Genomic DNA, 10,000 nt, shown 5'->3' with positions numbered 1-10,000 from the left:
GACCGTTTAATGCCACTCTTTCGGGGCTCAACCAGGAGTCCAGAATAAACGTTTTCATGAGTGTTGACCTCCGGCAGTAGAGTTGAATCTTGATTTTAACATATGAATGTGCGTCAGGTCTCTGCAAGTATGGCCTACGACCATATCACCCTGAATGCGCCCGATCTCGTCTGATCTCGGAAGCTAAGCAGGGTCGAGCCTGGTTAGTACTTGGATGGGAGACTGCCTCGGATTACCAGGTGTTGTAGGCTTTTGCATTTTCGCATCTGGATGGGTCGTGTTTTACTCTTCAATTCACCCAGTCAGTTCACCTGCCAATTGCACGTGGATATGGTGTACTGAATTGGGATCAAGATTTTATTGTAAAAGACCGTTTAATGCCACTCTTTCGGGGCTCAACCAGGAGTCCAGAATAAACGTTTTCATGAGTGTTGACCTCCCGCAGTAGAGTTGAATTTTGATTTTTACATATGAATGTGCGTCAGGTCTCTGCAAGTATGGCCTAGAACCATATCACCCTGAATGCGCCTGATCTCGAAAGCTGAGCAGCGTCGAGCCTGGTTAGTACTTAGATGGGAGACTGCCTGGGAATACCAGGTATTGTAGGCTTTTGCATTTTCGTATCTGGATGGGTCGCGTTTTACTCTTCAATTCACCCAGTGAGTTCACCTGCCAATTGCACGCGGATATGGTGTACTGCATTGGGGTCAAGATTTTCTTGTAAAATACCTTTTAATGCCACTCTTTCGGGGCTCAACCAGGAGTCCAGAATAAACGTTTTCATGAGTGTTGAACTCCGGCAGTAGAGTTGAATCTTGATTTTAACATATGAATGTGCGTCAGGTCTCTGCAAGTATGGCCTACGACAATATCACCCTGAATGCGCCCGATCTCGTCTGATCTCGGAAGCTAAGCAGGGTCGAGCCTGGTAAGTACTTGGATGGAAGACTGCCTGGGAATACCAGGTGTTGTAGGCTTTTGCATTTTCGTATCTGGATGGGTCGCGTTTTACTCTTCAATTCACCCAGTCAGTTCACCTGCCAATTGCACGCGGATGTGGTGTACTGCATTGGGATCAAGATTTTTTTGTAAAAGACCGTTTAATGCCACTCTTTCGGGGCTCAACCAGGAGTCCAGAATAAACGTTTTCATGAGTGTTGACCTCCCGCAGTAGAGTTGAATTTTGATTTTTACATATGAATGTGCGTCAGGTCTCTGCAAGTATGGCCTAGAACCATATCACCCTGAATGCGCCTGATCTCAGAAGCTAAGCAGGGTCGAGCCTGGTTAGTACTTGGATGGGAGACTGCCTGGGAATACCAGGTGTTGTAGGCTTTTGCATTTTCGTATCTGGATGGGTCGCGTTTTACTCTTCAATTCACCCAGTCAGTTCACCTGCTAATTGCACGCGGATATGGTGTACTGCATTCGGATCAAAATTTTCTTGTAAAAGACGATTTAATGCCACTCTTTCGGGGCTCAACCAGGAGTCCAGAATAAACGTTTTCATGAGTGTTGACCTCCCGCAGTAGAGTTGAATCTTGATTTTAACATATGAATGTGCGTCAGGTCTCTGCAAGTATGGCCTGCGACCATATCACCCTGAATGCGCCTGATCTCGGAAGCTAAGCAGGGTCGAGCCTGGTTAGTACTAGGATGGGAGACTGCCTGGGAATACCAGGTGTTGTAGGCTTTTGCATTTTCGTATCTGGATGGGTCGCGTTTTACTCTTCAATTCACCCAGTCAGTTCACCTGCCAATTGCACGTGGATATGGTGTACTGCATTGGGATCAAGATTTTATTGTAAAAGACCGTTTAATGCCACTCTTTCGGGGCTCAACCAGGAGTCCAGAATAAACGTTTTCATGAGTGTTGACCTCCCGCAGTAGAGTTGAATTTTGATTTTTACATATGAATGTGCGTCAGGTCTCTGCAAGTATGGCCTAGAACCATATCACCCTGAATGCGCCTGATCTCGGAAGCTAAGCAGGGTCGAGCCTGGTTAGTACTTGGATGGGAGACTGCCTGGGAATACCAGGTGTTGTAGGCTTTTGCATTTTCGTATCTGGATGGGTCGCGTTTTACTCTTCAATTCACCCAGTCAGTTCACCTGCCAATTGCACGCGGATATGGTGTACTGCATTGGGATCAAGATTTTCTTGTAAAATACCGTTTAATGCCACTCTTTCGGGGCTCAACCAGGAGTCCAGAATAAACGTTTTCATGAGTGTTGACCTCTGGCAGTAGAGTTGAATCTTGATTTTAACATATGAATGTGCGTCAGGTCTCTGCAAGTATGGCCTACGACAATATCACCCTGAATGCGCCCGATCTCGTCTGATCTCGGAAGCTAAGCAGGATCGAGCCTGGTAAGTACTTGGATGGAAGACTGCCTGGGAATACCAGGTGTTGTAGGCTTTTGCATTTTTGTATCTGGATGGGTCGCGTTTTACTCTTCAATTCACCCAGTCAGTTCACCTGCCAATTGCACGCGGATATGGTGTACTGCATTGGGATCAAGATTTTTTTGTAAAAGACCGTTCAATGCCACTCTTTCGGGGCTCAACCAGGAGTCCAGATAAAATGTTTTCATGAGTGTTGACCTCCCGCAGTAGAGTTGAATTTTGATTTTTACATATGAATGTGCGTCAGGTCTCTGCAAGTATGGCCTAGAACCATATCACCCTGAATGCGCCTGATCTCGGAAGCTAAGCAGCGTCGAGCCTGGTTAGTACTTGGATGGGAGACTGCCTGGGAATACCAGGTGTTGTAGGCTTTTGCATTTTCGTATCTGGATGGGTCGCGTTTTACTCTTCAATTCACCCAGTCAGTTCACCTGCCAATTGCACGCGGATATGGTGTACTGCATTGGGATCAAGATTTTCTTGTAAAAAACCGGTTAATGCCACTCTTTCGGGGCTCAACCAGGAGTCCAGAATAAACGTTTTCATGAGTGTTGACCTCCGGCAGTAGAGTTGAATCTTGATTTTAACATATGAATGTGCGTCAGGTCTCTGCAAGTATGGCCTACGACCATATCACCCTGAATGCGCCCGATCTCGTCTGATCTCGGAAGCTAAGCAGGGTCGAGCCTGGTTAGTACTTGGATGGGAGACTGCCTCGGATTACCAGGTGTTGTAGGCTTTTGCATTTTCGCATCTGGATGGGTCGTGTTTTACTCTTCAATTCACCCAGTCAGTTCACCTGCCAATTGCACGTGGATATGGTGTACTGAATTGGGATCAAGATTTTATTGTAAAAGACCGTTTAATGCCACTCTTTCGGGGCTCAACCAGGAGTCCAGAATAAACGTTTTCATGAGTGTTGACCTCCCGCAGTAGAGTTGAATTTTGATTTTTACATATGAATGTGCGTCAGGTCTCTGCAAGTATGGCCTAGAACCATATCACCCTGAATGCGCCTGATCTCGAAAGCTGAGCAGCGTCGAGCCTGGTTAGTACTTAGATGGGAGACTGCCTGGGAATACCAGGTATTGTAGGCTTTTGCATTTTCGTATCTGGATGGGTCGCGTTTTACTCTTCAATTCACCCAGTGAGTTCACCTGCCAATTGCACGCGGATATGGTGTACTGCATTGGGATCAAGATTTTCTTGTAAAATACCTTTTAATGCCACTCTTTCGGGGCTCAACCAGGAGTCCAGAATAAACGTTTTCATGAGTGTTGAACTCCGGCAGTAGAGTTGAATCTTGATTTTAACATATGAATGTGCGTCAGGTCTCTGCAAGTATGGCCTACGACAATATCACCCTGAATGCGCCCGATCTCGTCTGATCTCGGAAGCTAAGCAGGGTCGAGCCTGGTAAGTACTTGGATGGAAGACTGCCTGGGAATACCAGGTGTTGTAGGCTTTTGCATTTTCGTATCTGGATGGGTCGCGTTTTACTCTTCAATTCACCCAGTCAGTTCACCTGCCAATTGCACGCGGATGTGGTGTACTGCATTGGGATCAAGATTTTTTTGTAAAAGACCGTTTAATGCCACTCTTTCGGGGCTCAACCAGGAGTCCAGAATAAACGTTTTCATGAGTGTTGACCTCCCGCAGTAGAGTTGAATTTTGATTTTTACATATGAATGTGCGTCAGGTCTCTGCAAGTATGGCCTAGAACCATATCACCCTGAATGCGCCTGATCTCAGAAGCTAAGCAGGGTCGAGCCTGGTTAGTACTTGGATGGGAGACTGCCTGGGAATACCAGGTGTTGTAGGCTTTTGCATTTTCGTATCTGGATGGGTCGCGTTTTACTCTTCAATTCACCCAGTCAGTTCACCTGCTAATTGCACGCGGATATGGTGTACTGCATTCGGATCAAAATTTTCTTGTAAAAGACGATTTAATGCCACTCTTTCGGGGCTCAACCAGGAGTCCAGAATAAACGTTTTCATGAGTGTTGACCTCCCGCAGTAGAGTTGAATCTTGATTTTAACATATGAATGTGCGTCAGGTCTCTGCAAGTATGGCCTGCGACCATATCACCCTGAATGCGCCTGATCTCGGAAGCTAAGCAGGGTCGAGCCTGGTTAGTACTAGGATGGGAGACTGCCTGGGAATACCAGGTGTTGTAGGCTTTTGCATTTTCGTATCTGGATGGGTCGCGTTTTACTCTTCAATTCACCCAGTCAGTTCACCTGCCAATTGCACGTGGATATGGTGTACTGCATTGGGATCAAGATTTTATTGTAAAAGACCGTTTAATGCCACTCTTTCGGGGCTCAACCAGGAGTCCAGAATAAACGTTTTCATGAGTGTTGACCTCCCGCAGTAGAGTTGAATTTTGATTTTTACATATGAATGTGCGTCAGGTCTCTGCAAGTATGGCCTAGAACCATATCACCCTGAATGCGCCTGATCTCGGAAGCTAAGCAGGGTCGAGCCTGGTTAGTACTTGGATGGGAGACTGCCTGGGAATACCAGGTGTTGTAGGCTTTTGCATTTTCGTATCTGGATGGGTCGCGTTTTACTCTTCAATTCACCCAGTCAGTTCACCTGCCAATTGCACGCGGATATGGTGTACTGCATTGGGATCAAGATTTTCTTGTAAAATACCGTTTAATGCCACTCTTTCGGGGCTCAACCAGGAGTCCAGAATAAACGTTTTCATGAGTGTTGACCTCTGGCAGTAGAGTTGAATCTTGATTTTAACATATGAATGTGCGTCAGGTCTCTGCAAGTATGGCCTACGACAATATCACCCTGAATGCGCCCGATCTCGTCTGATCTCGGAAGCTAAGCAGGGTCGAGCCTGGTAAGTACTTGGATGGAAGACTGCCTGGGAATACCAGGTGTTGTAGGCTTTTGCATTTTTGTATCTGGATGGGTCGCGTTTTACTCTTCAATTCACCCAGTCAGTTCACCTGCCAATTGCACGCGGATATGGTGTACTGCATTGGGATCAAGATTTTTTTGTAAAAGACCGTTCAATGCCACTCTTTCGGGGCTCAACCAGGAGTCCAGATAAAATGTTTTCATGAGTGTTGACCTCCCGCAGTAGAGTTGAATTTTGATTTTTACATATGAATGTGCGTCAGGTCTCTGCAAGTATGGCCTAGAACCATATCACCCTGAATGCGCCTGATCTCGGAAGCTAAGCAGCGTCGAGCCTGGTTAGTACTTGGATGGGAGACTGCCTGGGAATACCAGGTGTTGTAGGCTTTTGCATTTTCGTATCTGGATGGGTCGCGTTTTACTCTTCAATTCACCCAGTCAGTTCACCTGCCAATTGCACGCGGATATGGTGTACTGCATTGGGATCAAGATTTTCTTGTAAAAAACCGGTTAATGCCACTCTTTCGGGGCTCAACCAGGAGTCCATAATAAACGTTTTCATGAGTGTTGACCTCCGGCAGTAGAGTTGAATCTTGATTTTAACATATGAATGTGCGTCAGGTCTCTGCAAGTATGGCCTACGACAATATCACCCTGAATGCGCCCGATCTCGTCTGATCTCGGAAGCTAAGCAGGGTCGAGCCTGGTAAGTACTTGGATGGAAGACTGCCTGGGAATACCAGGTGTTGTAGGCTTTTGCATTTTCGTATCTGGATGGGTCGCGTTTTACTCTTCAATTCACCCAGTCAGTTCACCTGCTAATTGCACGCGGATATGGTGTACTGCATTGGGATCAAGATTTTTTTGTAAAAGACCGTTTAATGCCACTCTTTCGGGGCTCAACCAGGAGTCCAGAATAAACGTTTTCATGAGTGTTGACCTCCCGCAGTAGAGTTGAATTTTGATTTTTACATATGAATGTGCGTCAGGTCTCTGCAAGTATGGCCTAGAACCATATCACCCTGAATGCGCCTGATCTCGGAAGCTAAGCAGGGTCGAGCCTGGTTAGTACTTGGATGGGAGACTGCCTGGGAATACCAGGTGTTGTAGGCTTTTGCATTTTCGTATCTGGATGGGTCGCGTTTTACTCTTCAATTCACCCAGCCAGTTCACCTGCTAATTGCACGCGGATATGGTGTACTGCATTGGGATCAAGATTTTCTTGTAAAAGACGATTTAATGCCACTCTTTCGGGGCTCAACCTGGAGTCCAGAATAAACGTTTTCATGAGTGTTGACCTCCCGCAGTAGAGTTGAATCTTGATTTTTACATGTGAATGTGCGTCAGGTTTCTGCAAGTATGGCCTACGACCATATCACCCTGAATGCGCCTGATCTCGTCTGCGCTCGGAAGCTAAGCAGGGTCGAGCCAGGGTAGTACTTGGATGGGAGACTGCCTGGGAATACCAGGTGTTGTAGGCTTTTGCATTTTCGAATCTGGATGGGTCGCGTTTTACTCTTCAATTCACCCAGTCAGTTCACCTGCCAATTGCACGTGGATATGGTGTACTGCATTGGGATCAAGATTTTATTGTAAAAGACCGTTTAATGCCACTCTTTCGGGGCTCAAATAGGAGTCCAGAATAAACGTTTTCATGAGTGTTGACCTCCCGCAGTAGAGTTGAATTTTGATTTTTACATATGAATGTGCGTCAGGTCTCTGCAAGGATGGCCTAGAACCATATCACCCTGAATGCGCCTGATCTCGGAAGCTAAGCAGCGTCGAGCCTGGTTAGTACTTGGATGGGAGACTGCCTGGGAATACCAGGTGTTGTAGGCTTTTGCATTTTCGTATCTGGATGGGTCGCGTTTTACTCTTCAATTCACCCAGTCAGTTCACCTGCCAATTGCACGCGGATATGGTGTACTGCATTGGGATCAAGATTTTCTTGTAAATACCGTTTAATGCCACTCTTTCGGGGCTCAACCAGGAGTCCAGAATAAACGTTTTCATGAGTGTTGACCTCCGGCAGTAGAGTTGAATCTTGATTTTAACATATGAATGTGCGTCAGGTCTCTGCAAGTATGGCCTACGACAATATCACCCTGAATGGGCCCGATCTCGTCTGATCTCGGAAGCTAAGCAGGGTCGAGCCTGGTAACTACTTGGATGAAAGACTGCCTGGGAATACCAGGTGTTGTAGGCTTTTGCATTTTCGTATCTGGATGGGTCGCGTTTTACTCTTCAATTCACCCAGTCAGTTCACCTGCTAATTGCACGCGGATATGGTGTACTGCATTGGGATCAAGATTTTTTTGTAAAAGACCGTTTAATGCCACTCTTTCGGGGCTCAACCAGGAGTCCAGAATAAACGTTTTCATGAGTGTTGACCTCCCGCAGTAGAGTTGAATTTTGATTTTTACATATGAATGTGCGTCAGGTCTCTGCAAGTATGGCCTAGAACCATATCACCCTGAATGCGCCTGATCTCGGAAGCTAAGCAGGGTCGAGCCTGGTTAGTACTTGGATGGGAGACTGCCTGGGAATACCAGGTGTTGTAGGCTTTTGCATTTTCGTATCTGGATGGGTCGCGTTTTACTCTTCAATTCACCCAGTCAGTTCACCTGCTAATTGCACGCGGATATGGTGTACTGCATTGGGATCAAAATTTTCTTGTAAAAGACGATTTAATGCCACTCTTTCGGGGCTCAACCAGGAGTCCAGAATAAACGTTTTCATGAGTGTTGACCTCCGGCAGTAGAGTTGAATCTTGATTTTAACATATGAATGTGCGTCAGGTCTCTGCAAGTATGGCCTACGACAATATCACCCTGAATGCGCCCGATCTCGTCTGATCTCGGAAGCTAGAAGCTAAGCAGGGTCGAGCCTGGTAAGTACTTGGATGGAAGACTGCCTGGGAATACCAGGTGTTGTAGGCTTTTGCATTTTCGTATCTGGATGGGTCGCGTTTTACTCTTCAATTCACCCAGTCAGTTCACCTGCTAATTGCACGCGGATATGGTGTACTGCATTGGGATCAAGATTTTTTTGTAAAAGACCGTTTAATGCCACTCTTTCGGGGCTCAACCAGGAGTCCAGAATAAACGTTTTCATGAGTGTTGACCTCCCGCAGTAGAGTTGAATTTTGATTTTTACATATGAATGTGCGTCAGGTCTCTGCAAGTATGGCCTAGAACCATATCACCCTGAATGCGCCTGATCTCGGAAGCTAAGCAGGGTCGAGCCTGGTTAGTACTTGGATGGGAGACTGCCTGGGAATACCAGGTGTTGTAGGCTTTTGCATTTTCGTATCTGGATGGGTCGCGTTTTACTCTTCAATTCACCCAGCCAGTTCACCTGCTAATTGCACGCGGATATGGTGTACTGCATTGGGATCAAGATTTTCTTGTAAAAGACGATTTAATGCCACTCTTTCGGGGCTCAACCTGGAGTCCAGAATAAACGTTTTCATGAGTGTTGACCTCCCGCAGTAGAGTTGAATCTTGATTTTTACATGTGAATGTGCGTCAGGTTTCTGCAAGTATGGCCTACGACCATATCACCCTGAATGCGCCTGATCTCGTCTGCGCTCGGAAGCTAAGCAGGGTCGAGCCAGGGTAGTACTTGGATGGGAGACTGCCTGGGAATACCAGGTGTTGTAGGCTTTTGCATTTTCGAATCTGGATGGGTCGCGTTTTACTCTTCAATTCACCCAGTCAGTTCACCTGCCAATTGCACGTGGATATGGTGTACTGCATTGGGATCAAGATTTTATTGTAAAAGACCGTTTAATGCCACTCTTTCGGGGCTCAAATAGGAGTCCAGAATAAACGTTTTCATGAGTGTTGACCTCCCGCAGTAGAGTTGAATTTTGATTTTTACATATGAATGTGCGTCAGGTCTCTGCAAGGATGGCCTAGAACCATATCACCCTGAATGCGCCTGATCTCGGAAGCTAAGCAGCGTCGAGCCTGGTTAGTACTTGGATGGGAGACTGCCTGGGAATACCAGGTGTTGTAGGCTTTTGCATTTTCGTATCTGGATGGGTCGCGTTTTACTCTTCAATTCACCCAGTCAGTTCACCTGCCAATTGCACGCGGATATGGTGTACTGCATTGGGATCAAGATTTTCTTGTAAATACCGTTTAATGCCACTCTTTCGGTGCTCAACCAGGAGTCCAGAATAAACGTTTTCATGAGTGTTGACCTCCGGCAGTAGAGTTGAATCTTGATTTTAACATATGAATGTGCGTCAGGTCTCTGCAAGTATGGCCTACGACAATATCACCCTGAATGCGCCCGATCTCGTCTGATCTCGGAAGCTAAGCAGGGTCGAGCCTGGTAAGTACTTGGATGAAAGACTGCCTGGGAATACCAGGTGTTGTAGGCTTTTGCATTTTCGTATCTGGATGGGTCGCGTTTTACTCTTCAATTCACCCAGTCAGTTCACCTGCTAATTGCACGCGGATATGGTGTACTGCATTGGGATCAAGATTTTTTTGTAAAAGACCGTTTAATGCCACTCTTTCGGGGCTCAACCAGGAGTCCAGAATAAACGTTTTCATGAGTGTTGACCTCCCGCAGTAGAGTTGAATTTTGATTTTTACATATGAATGTGCGTCAGGTCTCTGCAAGTATGGCCTAGAACCATATCACCCTGAATGCGCCTGATCTCGGAAGCTAAGCAGGGTCGAGCCTGGTTAGTACTTGGATGGG

The 10,000-nt window shown here is 46.4% G+C and overlaps 10 non-coding genes and 18 pseudogenes across 10 annotated transcripts; all 28 read left to right on the top strand.

The window, feature by feature from the left end:
• Positions 1-132: 132 nt before the first annotated feature.
• LOC144939094 (5S ribosomal RNA) lies at positions 133-251 on the top strand. The gene has a single exon (XR_013638291.1). It is a non-coding gene; the product is annotated as a 5S ribosomal RNA (ribosomal RNA).
• A 249-nt stretch (positions 252-500) lies between these two features.
• Positions 501-609, top strand: LOC144940202 (5S ribosomal RNA; annotated as a pseudogene).
• Positions 610-858: 249 nt separating this feature from the next.
• Positions 859-977, top strand: LOC144938885 (5S ribosomal RNA). The gene has a single exon (XR_013638091.1). It is a non-coding gene; the product is annotated as a 5S ribosomal RNA (ribosomal RNA).
• Positions 978-1,226: 249 nt separating this feature from the next.
• Positions 1,227-1,335, top strand: LOC144939797 (5S ribosomal RNA; annotated as a pseudogene).
• A 249-nt stretch (positions 1,336-1,584) lies between these two features.
• LOC144939757 (5S ribosomal RNA) lies at positions 1,585-1,693 on the top strand (annotated as a pseudogene).
• Positions 1,694-1,942: 249 nt separating this feature from the next.
• Positions 1,943-2,051, top strand: LOC144939879 (5S ribosomal RNA; annotated as a pseudogene).
• A 249-nt stretch (positions 2,052-2,300) lies between these two features.
• Positions 2,301-2,419, top strand: LOC144939223 (5S ribosomal RNA). The gene has a single exon (XR_013638414.1). It is a non-coding gene; the product is annotated as a 5S ribosomal RNA (ribosomal RNA).
• Positions 2,420-2,668: 249 nt separating this feature from the next.
• Positions 2,669-2,777, top strand: LOC144940053 (5S ribosomal RNA; annotated as a pseudogene).
• A 249-nt stretch (positions 2,778-3,026) lies between these two features.
• On the top strand, positions 3,027-3,145 carry LOC144939093 (5S ribosomal RNA). Its single transcript, XR_013638290.1, has one exon. It is a non-coding gene; the product is annotated as a 5S ribosomal RNA (ribosomal RNA).
• Positions 3,146-3,394: 249 nt separating this feature from the next.
• LOC144940201 (5S ribosomal RNA) lies at positions 3,395-3,503 on the top strand (annotated as a pseudogene).
• Positions 3,504-3,752: 249 nt separating this feature from the next.
• Positions 3,753-3,871, top strand: LOC144938884 (5S ribosomal RNA). Its single transcript, XR_013638090.1, has one exon. It is a non-coding gene; the product is annotated as a 5S ribosomal RNA (ribosomal RNA).
• Positions 3,872-4,120: 249 nt separating this feature from the next.
• Positions 4,121-4,229, top strand: LOC144939796 (5S ribosomal RNA; annotated as a pseudogene).
• A 249-nt stretch (positions 4,230-4,478) lies between these two features.
• LOC144939756 (5S ribosomal RNA) lies at positions 4,479-4,587 on the top strand (annotated as a pseudogene).
• Positions 4,588-4,836: 249 nt separating this feature from the next.
• LOC144939878 (5S ribosomal RNA) lies at positions 4,837-4,945 on the top strand (annotated as a pseudogene).
• Positions 4,946-5,194: 249 nt separating this feature from the next.
• LOC144938882 (5S ribosomal RNA) lies at positions 5,195-5,313 on the top strand. The gene has a single exon (XR_013638089.1). It is a non-coding gene; the product is annotated as a 5S ribosomal RNA (ribosomal RNA).
• Positions 5,314-5,562: 249 nt separating this feature from the next.
• On the top strand, positions 5,563-5,671 carry LOC144940052 (5S ribosomal RNA; annotated as a pseudogene).
• A 249-nt stretch (positions 5,672-5,920) lies between these two features.
• LOC144938881 (5S ribosomal RNA) lies at positions 5,921-6,039 on the top strand. Its single transcript, XR_013638088.1, has one exon. It is a non-coding gene; the product is annotated as a 5S ribosomal RNA (ribosomal RNA).
• Positions 6,040-6,288: 249 nt separating this feature from the next.
• Positions 6,289-6,397, top strand: LOC144939877 (5S ribosomal RNA; annotated as a pseudogene).
• A 249-nt stretch (positions 6,398-6,646) lies between these two features.
• LOC144938905 (5S ribosomal RNA) lies at positions 6,647-6,765 on the top strand. Its single transcript, XR_013638111.1, has one exon. It is a non-coding gene; the product is annotated as a 5S ribosomal RNA (ribosomal RNA).
• A 249-nt stretch (positions 6,766-7,014) lies between these two features.
• On the top strand, positions 7,015-7,123 carry LOC144940051 (5S ribosomal RNA; annotated as a pseudogene).
• Positions 7,124-7,371: 248 nt separating this feature from the next.
• LOC144939827 (5S ribosomal RNA) lies at positions 7,372-7,490 on the top strand (annotated as a pseudogene).
• Positions 7,491-7,739: 249 nt separating this feature from the next.
• On the top strand, positions 7,740-7,848 carry LOC144939875 (5S ribosomal RNA; annotated as a pseudogene).
• Positions 7,849-8,097: 249 nt separating this feature from the next.
• LOC144939808 (5S ribosomal RNA) lies at positions 8,098-8,223 on the top strand (annotated as a pseudogene).
• Positions 8,224-8,472: 249 nt separating this feature from the next.
• LOC144939874 (5S ribosomal RNA) lies at positions 8,473-8,581 on the top strand (annotated as a pseudogene).
• Positions 8,582-8,830: 249 nt separating this feature from the next.
• Positions 8,831-8,949, top strand: LOC144938904 (5S ribosomal RNA). The gene has a single exon (XR_013638110.1). It is a non-coding gene; the product is annotated as a 5S ribosomal RNA (ribosomal RNA).
• Positions 8,950-9,198: 249 nt separating this feature from the next.
• LOC144940050 (5S ribosomal RNA) lies at positions 9,199-9,307 on the top strand (annotated as a pseudogene).
• A 248-nt stretch (positions 9,308-9,555) lies between these two features.
• Positions 9,556-9,674, top strand: LOC144939278 (5S ribosomal RNA). The gene has a single exon (XR_013638467.1). It is a non-coding gene; the product is annotated as a 5S ribosomal RNA (ribosomal RNA).
• A 249-nt stretch (positions 9,675-9,923) lies between these two features.
• The window catches only part of LOC144939872 (5S ribosomal RNA), a 109-nt pseudogene continuing 32 nt past the window's right edge, over positions 9,924-10,000 (top strand).

Source organism: Lampetra fluviatilis, chromosome 22 (genome assembly GCF_964198595.1).
Source record: "Lampetra fluviatilis chromosome 22, kcLamFluv1.1, whole genome shotgun sequence".
In the NCBI taxonomy this organism is placed as follows: Eukaryota; Metazoa; Chordata; class Hyperoartia; order Petromyzontiformes; family Petromyzontidae; genus Lampetra; species Lampetra fluviatilis.
Note: the sequence above shows the minus strand (reverse complement) of the source record. Positions and strands in the feature narration are given on the sequence as shown.